The 7,468-nt window shown below is 46.3% G+C and overlaps 1 pseudogene; it reads right to left on the reverse strand.

Annotated features, from left to right (window-relative positions):
• The window catches only part of LOC109926205, a 468,382-nt pseudogene that overhangs the window by 341,808 nt on the left and 119,106 nt on the right, over nucleotides 1–7,468 (reverse strand).

Genomic DNA, 7,468 nt, shown 5'->3' on the forward strand with positions numbered 1-7,468 from the left:
CATGAGCTCTGCAGGGTAGTGTCCTTGCCCCAAACCATCCTTAGCTGTTTCCTGAATGAGCTTCTAGGATCATAAGGTTAAAGGTGGGAATGTTAGCTGATGATTACACAATCTTAAGTACAATTCTTGACATGGTAGATACTGAAGCAGTCAATGTACATATGCAACAGGACCTGGATAATATTCAGGCTTGGGCTGATAATGGCAATGAACTTTTTTTAAATTTTTGACCTATTTTTCTAATTACCCTGTTTAGACATGTTATTGCACACCTCTGGAGCAGGTGGGACTTGAACCCAGGCCTCCCAGTCCAGGAGTAGACACACTACCACTGAACCAAAATAGGGCCCTAAAGAAGGGAGGTTTTTCATCCCCAGCTGGTTTACACCACATAATTATCAAGCAATGACATTTCCCCTTCGATGTTCAATAGCATTAACATTGCTGATTCTTGACTTGGAAATATATTGCTGTTTCTTCAATGTCAAAATCCTAGAACTCCCTTTGTGACATTATGAGTGTCTTTACACACCAAGGATTGCAACAGTTCACTTCTCCAGGAAATTAGGAATAAATACTGGTCCAGCCAGAGATGCACTCAGCCAGTGAAAAAATAATAAAACCCAATGGTCAGAAAGCAAAATGTACCAGGCTGTTTGGTTTGCAGATTTTCTCTTTGAAAGTCCTGTTCTTGTCCTCTCCAACTTCTTGACAAGAGGCTCAAGGAGCGTAATGGGGTGAGAGTAAGCATGCAGGGGTTCCCCAGTCCTTCTCTCCCACCAGCACTTGAAATTTTGCATGCTGTCCTGGGAGTGTAAGGATGCTGTGATGACCTCTAGGTCTGTAGTTTTTAATTTGTATTTGTACCAGGTACCGATCCCACCAACGTCTAAAAAAATCTGCTAAAGTAAGGGTGCAAAATAAAATATGTCACGTGGTTTCCAAAGAAAATTTGCCATGAACAAATTGCATTCTATTATCATTAAATCAATTTGTAGTTTGACTAAGTTTTAGAAATTACCCAGGAAAGTTACAAGTGTTGCAGATTTACTGAAGCTCAGCAGATTTTGCACCTTCAAAGTAAAACTCCCTTCCATTTTCATTCCTGAATCTCTTCAACGTCATTCCATTTCTTTTTGTTTTTTCACCACCTCATTTATAATAAATATGGCATGGTGGTTCAGTGGTTAGCACTGCTGCCTCACAGCACCAGGGACCCGGGTTCAATTCCAGCCTTGCACAACTGTCTGTGTGGAGTTTGCACATTCTCCCCGTGTCTGTGTGGGTTTCCTCCGGGTGCTCCGGCTTCCTCCCACAGTCCAAAGATGTGCAGGTTAGTTGGATTGGCCATGCTAAATTGCCCATAGTGTTCAGGGATGTGTAGTTAGGTGGGTTAGACATGGGAAGTCAATGGATAGGGAAATGGGTCGGGGTGGGATGCTCTTCGGAGGGACAGTATGGACTTGTTGGTCTGAATGGCCTGCTTCCATGCTGCAGGGATTCTATGATACATGTTATGTCACTTGTCCTTTGCTCCAGTGAGATCACTGTGTATACCTCATCTAAATACCTACTCACCAAGATATTGGGCTGAATTTTACCAGAAATTAGCGAAGTGTCAATTTCATCAAGTTCATAGATTGTTTGTCTAGGTGAGGCCGAGGAAAATTTCTCTCACTATTTTCTGCAACTTCCAATCATAAATGTCTCAGAGGGCTGGAAGCAGAAGGTCAGCTTCCAAATGAAGCAAATGTCTCCCGTCCTTGGTCTGTCTGTTTTTTGCTTTCCTTTTCTCTGGCATTGAATTATTGGAATTCTCTCTCTTGCCTCTCATTCTGCATTGAAACTGTACTATCACCTCCTGTGAGCTTATCTTTAGCTGATTGCAGGAATTTTAACAACAGCAAAAGTTGTTCATTGACGAAGATTCTCTACCTCTCTTTTCACCTGCACCTGTTATGGACCACGCCAGACCCCTCAAAATATTTTAAGAAGGCAGCCTAGACCCTAACTTTTTCGCATTTTCAAGGTAAATGTAAAGTGGGTCCCCCAGATCTAATGCAACTGGTCAAACCACTCGGCTTTAAGCAAAACACAATTTATTTATATACTATTGTTAAAACACAAACAAAAGAAAGCAGAATTTAGAATAACAACTATTGGTAAACTCAATACAGTAAATTGACCAATTAATCGTACCAATATAGTAACATCCCATAAGTACATCCCTTGGCAATAAGGTATATTCAAACACAGATTCTTAAAGGCAGGAGGGAACCACATCCAGAGAGATTCAGGGCAAGTCAGTTAGGAATCATTTACTGAAGCTTGTGACCCTTCTGGACTTAAAACATCTTGCGACTGCTACAGCTAAAAAAACTAGAAAACTTGAACTGGCCACTCCCCTTCCATTGTTAAACTGTTTTTTTTAAAAAAGCCTTAAGGCACTTACACTATTGCTTCAGGCTGCATCCCGAGCCACTTTGGCACCTCTGACTTTGCATGCCTAAATTCAAAAGAACCCAGGACAGATAGCCTTTTTAAAGTGACAGCATCGTCACATACCCATCATGTGGGATTCTCTCCAAATCAAAGAATGCCTACAGTGTGAAGGCAGGCGATTTGGCCCATTGGGTCAACACCCCTCCTCCAAAGAGAATCCCAAACAGACCCACCTTCCTATCCTATCCTATCCCTGAAACCCTGCATTTCCCATGGCTAAACCACCTAACCTGCACATCTCAGGATACGATGGACAATTTAGCACAGCCAGTCCACCTAACCTGCAAATCTTTGGACAGTGGGAGGAAACTGGAGCACCCAGAGGGAACCCACTAGACACAGGGAGACGTACAAACTCCACACAGAAAGTCGTCCGAGGGTGGAATCGAACCTGGATCACTGGCACTGTGAGGCAGCAATGCCAACCACTGAGCCACTGTGCTGTCCCCAAACTCAAAATTCACTTTCCCTTTATTCTTACTCCCTCTCACCAAGAGCTCTTTGTTTGAATTCAAGTCAGTTTCTTCATGGATTATGTGTCCAGTACCTTTTCATTTAAACTATGTTTTTGTGCTTTTTCAGGCCATAACAACCAAATGTACTGTGAGATAGTAAGAACTGCCAATGCTGGAGTCAGAGATAACACAGTGTAGAGCTGGAGGAACATAGCTGGCCAGGCAGCATCAGAGGAGCAGGAAAGCTGACGATTCAGGTCAGGACCCTTCTTCAGAAATGGGTTCCCGACCCAAAACGTCAGCTTTCCTGCTCCTCTGATGCTGCCTGGACTGCTGTGTTCTTCCAGCTCAACACTGTGTTATCTGTTGCAATGGTACTGTGTTTTAGCAAGGCAAGGTCATTACTTAGGCAACCAGACATACATTAATTAAAGCAGAACGCGGTGAAGATAAGAGTGTACAGAAGCTGCGAGCTCCAGCTTTTTGCTATCTATCCTACGTGACTTGTCAGACTAGGGAAAGGCAGGATGAAGTTACAGCAATATGCACTGTCTCATAAAGCTAAAGTTTCTCAACTTCATGCTCCTAGTCATGTATTATTTTAACTCATTACTATTCAGCCTAAATTAAACAGTTTCAACAGACAATTATTCCACAAATCCCTCCTTTTTGATCCCCAGATCGACTTCACCAGTCTTCCTCTGCGAATGGAGGGTCGTATCCCAGGGAAAAAGGTCTCACACCCAAGCATTCCTTCTCATCATAATCAGGACTGTTGGATATGTAACGGGAAAACATGGGAGCAGGGCTTTGTCACCCCAGGGGGACATATTAGGCGGGTCGCGAGGATGCATACTACAGTTATAACAAGGATGATCCCACAGTGGGTCAGGGTGCCCCACCAAGATATATATGCAAGATAGCAGGAACCCATCCAGGAGGGGGACAGCCAGGCGTACGCTTTGTAGTCACATACAAATATCTGCCATTAAAGGGAATATAAACTCAGCGTACAAATTCTGCTGGAAGGTGCCAGAATGGTTGGATGATGTGAAGTGGAGGGGACTTCCAGAGTCGGACTCTCGAGGGAAGCACACATGGGAGATATTCAAGTTAGTCAGCCTCTGGAGAAGGATACCAGCCCCTGAGGGCATGACAGCAAACATTGCGGCAGTGCGCCACATCCCGGTGCAATTGTTAAAACTGTCATGGGAAACAGTATAATATTGGGAGCAACGGATATTACCCATGCGAGTACCCTTTTCTCGTATTGCTATTCTAGTGAGGCAAAGTGGGGCTGTGTGGTTGTTTTCAGTAGTTAGCGTAAAAAGAAAGGAGGTGACAGGGAGGAGGTGTTACGATAATCTGGCTGGTACCATCCCATGAAAGTGGTAAGGGCGTACCCCGTAGACTTCCACTGTTGCCTGTCTGTATTGGTGTTAACCACATAGCGACTAGCTTCAGTCTGCAAACCGTCCTGATTCCCGGGTAGTATGCTATTCTGTTTTAGTACCCACTCCACCACTTTGGAGGCATTAAAGGGGATTGGTCATTATGGGATTCCTCCTTTTGAATTAATCGGAACGTGGCCGCACACTCAGCCAGAGGAGACATTTAAACGCTTTACATATGTATAGCTTGAAGACAGAATTGAGTTGTGGGCACAGGCTTGTTCTATGTAGTCCAATGCGATACCCTACACAAATAGTCCATGTACTGTACTGTGGGTGGACCTGTAACGGTGGTTCCGGATCCCGGTTTACAATGTGTCCTGTGAATCCAGTCCGGTTTGCCTTGCACTTTGACAGCTGTGTGGGTCGTCAGTAATACTTGATAGGGTCCTTTCCACTTTTTTGTATTCATTAACGGGAGGAGGACATCGCTGGTGAGGCAGCATTTATTGCCCATTCCTAATTGCCCAGAGAGCAGTTCAGAGTCAACCACATTGCTGTGGGTCTGGAGTCACATGTAGGCCAGACCAGGTAAGGATGGCAGTTTCCTTCCCAAAAGGACATTAGTGAACCAGCTGGGTTTTTCCGACAATTGGCAATGGATTCATGGTCATCATTAGATTCTTAATTCCAGATTTTTTTTATTGAATTCAAATTCCACCATCTGCTATGGCAGGATTCGAACCCAGATCCGCAGAATGTTATCCAGGTCTCTGGATTAACAGTCCAGCAATAATACCACTAGGCCATTGCCTCCCCAAGGAGACAAGGAGAAAGAGACCTTTTTTGAGTGGTTGGATATACACAAAATCACCAGGTTTAAATGGATGAATATTCCCTTCCTTGGGCTTTGGCAGTGCCTCTAATACCCTTGCATGATTGGACCGAGCTGCCTCACTCAGGGCCTGTGCATACTGCAGGGTTTTCTCATCAACCCATATTAGTGCTACGTTGGCCCAGGTCATCGGGGGCTTGGTACCGGTGGTCATGGGTCTTCCCATTAAAACTTCCAATGGGGACAGGCTGTCGTTCTATTAACTTGGTTTCTCAGGGTGTGTAGGGTAATGGGTAAAGCTTCAGGCCACTTTAACCCAGTCTCCTGGCACACTTTAGCCAGGGTATTCTTTAAAGTCCCATTGATCGTTTCTCCCACTCCTGAGGACTGGGGCTGATAGGGTATGTGCACTTTCCATTTGAACCCCATTCCCTGAGTCAGAGCCACTATCATCTTTCCTGCAAAGTGCGTCCCTCTTATCGCTATTTATTCTCACGGGTATTCCGAATCGTGGGATGATGTCTTTCATTCGACATTTTACCGTTGTCCTGGCATCATCTTTTCTAGTTGCAAAGCCTCTATCCACTTTGAAACATATCCACTATACTCACTATCACCAATATGTATTTAAATCCTCCAGAGGCCGGCATGTGCACAAAATCTATCTGCAGATTTCCAAAGGGTCCGGTCTGGCAAGTGGTCAAATCTGGCTGGGGTCTTTCCTCTATTATACTGTTGGCAAACACTACAAGTTTCAGTTACCTGCTGAATAGCAGTCATTATTCCTGGCGGAAACCACTGCTGGGTAACTTGGTGAAACATCCCCCGCTTTTCCAACATGCCCTTGGCCATGCGCCAGGTGGGCAAGTACATGGAGGAGCCCTTTTGGGCAGACCACCCTGCCATCGGGGTGTCTCCATAGATTATCAGAATCCTGTACACGACCATCCTGAACCCAGTTTACTTTTTCTTGTTCACTGGCCCATTCCTGGGCCTGTACTGCAACCAACAAATCAATGGCCTCAGGCAATTTTTGGCGTGTGAAAGAGGAAACAACCGTTGCTCGGGATAGAGCAGCTGTCTGAGCCGCTTCGTCTGCGGCAGCGTTGCCGAGCGAGACTTCGTCTTGCGCTTGTGTGTGCGCCTGGCACTTGATAATGGCTGGCCTACTGGGGAGGAGGATGGCTCGGAGCAAGTTACCTGTCAGGGTGGCATGCTGGATGGCTCACCAGAGGAGGTGATAAATCCACGGTGCTGCCACAAGGTCCCAAAATCATGTCCCACTCCGAATGCATACCGCGAATCGGTGTAGATATTAGCAGTCCGACCCTCAGCGAGAATATAAGCGCGGGTGAGTGCGAACAGCTCGGCTGCTTGTGCGGAGGTGCCAGGGGGCAGAGCAAAGGCTTCCAGTAATTCAAAAGGGGTGATAACTGCACACCCAGCCAGTGTGGCAGTGCCATATGGCCCGTAAGAGGAACCATCGGCGAAAAGCACCGAATCGGGATTGTCCAGGGGTGTGGATTGTAAGTCAGGGCGGGGAGATGTGACAGAATCAATGACCTGCAGGCAGTCGTGCTCGCTTTCATCTGTCTCCCCACTGTCAGGGAGAAGGGGGGCGGGGTTGAACGAGGGTGCTGGCCGAAAGGAAATGTTCGGTTTGGACAACAGCATGACCTCGTACCCAGTGCAGGGGGCAGCGGTGAAATGTTGTGTCGCTGCTGAATTTAGAAGCAGTGGGACTGTATGAGGGACCAAAATCACACACTTATGGTCCAGAACAATAGGGTTCGATTTTTCCCAAAATTACAGCAGTGGCGGCAACAACTCGTAGACAATCAGGCATTTCCCTAACAACGGGAGGTAACTGAGCTCAGGACTATGCTACCGGTCGCTTTGAGTCCGCCGTGCTCCTGGGTCAGAATGCCACTCTCCAACCCCTCCTTTTCACTGACATAGAGGGCAAAGGACTTGTTGTAATCAGGAATCCCCAGGGTAGGAGCTTGAGTCACGGCTGTTTTGAGCTCCCTTAAGGCTTGTTGCCGCTCTTCAGCCCAGTCTGTTTCTGTCAGTTGCCCCTGCAATGTCGTCTACCGCAGCACAGCATCCATTCGCTGATATTCAGGTATCCATTGTCTGCAATAGTTCACCATACCGAGAAAGGACAGCATTTCTTTTTGTGTCACGGGTCTGGGTACCTTCAATACCGCCTCGACCCTCTCTGGTCCCAGTCGGCGGGTACCATTCTCGAGAACAAAGCCCAAGCATTGCACTGAGGGCTGGCA

The sequence above is a fragment of the Rhincodon typus genome, chromosome 35, assembly GCF_021869965.1.
Source record: "Rhincodon typus isolate 14 chromosome 35, sRhiTyp1.1, whole genome shotgun sequence".
NCBI classification, from domain to species: domain Eukaryota; kingdom Metazoa; phylum Chordata; class Chondrichthyes; order Orectolobiformes; family Rhincodontidae; genus Rhincodon; species Rhincodon typus.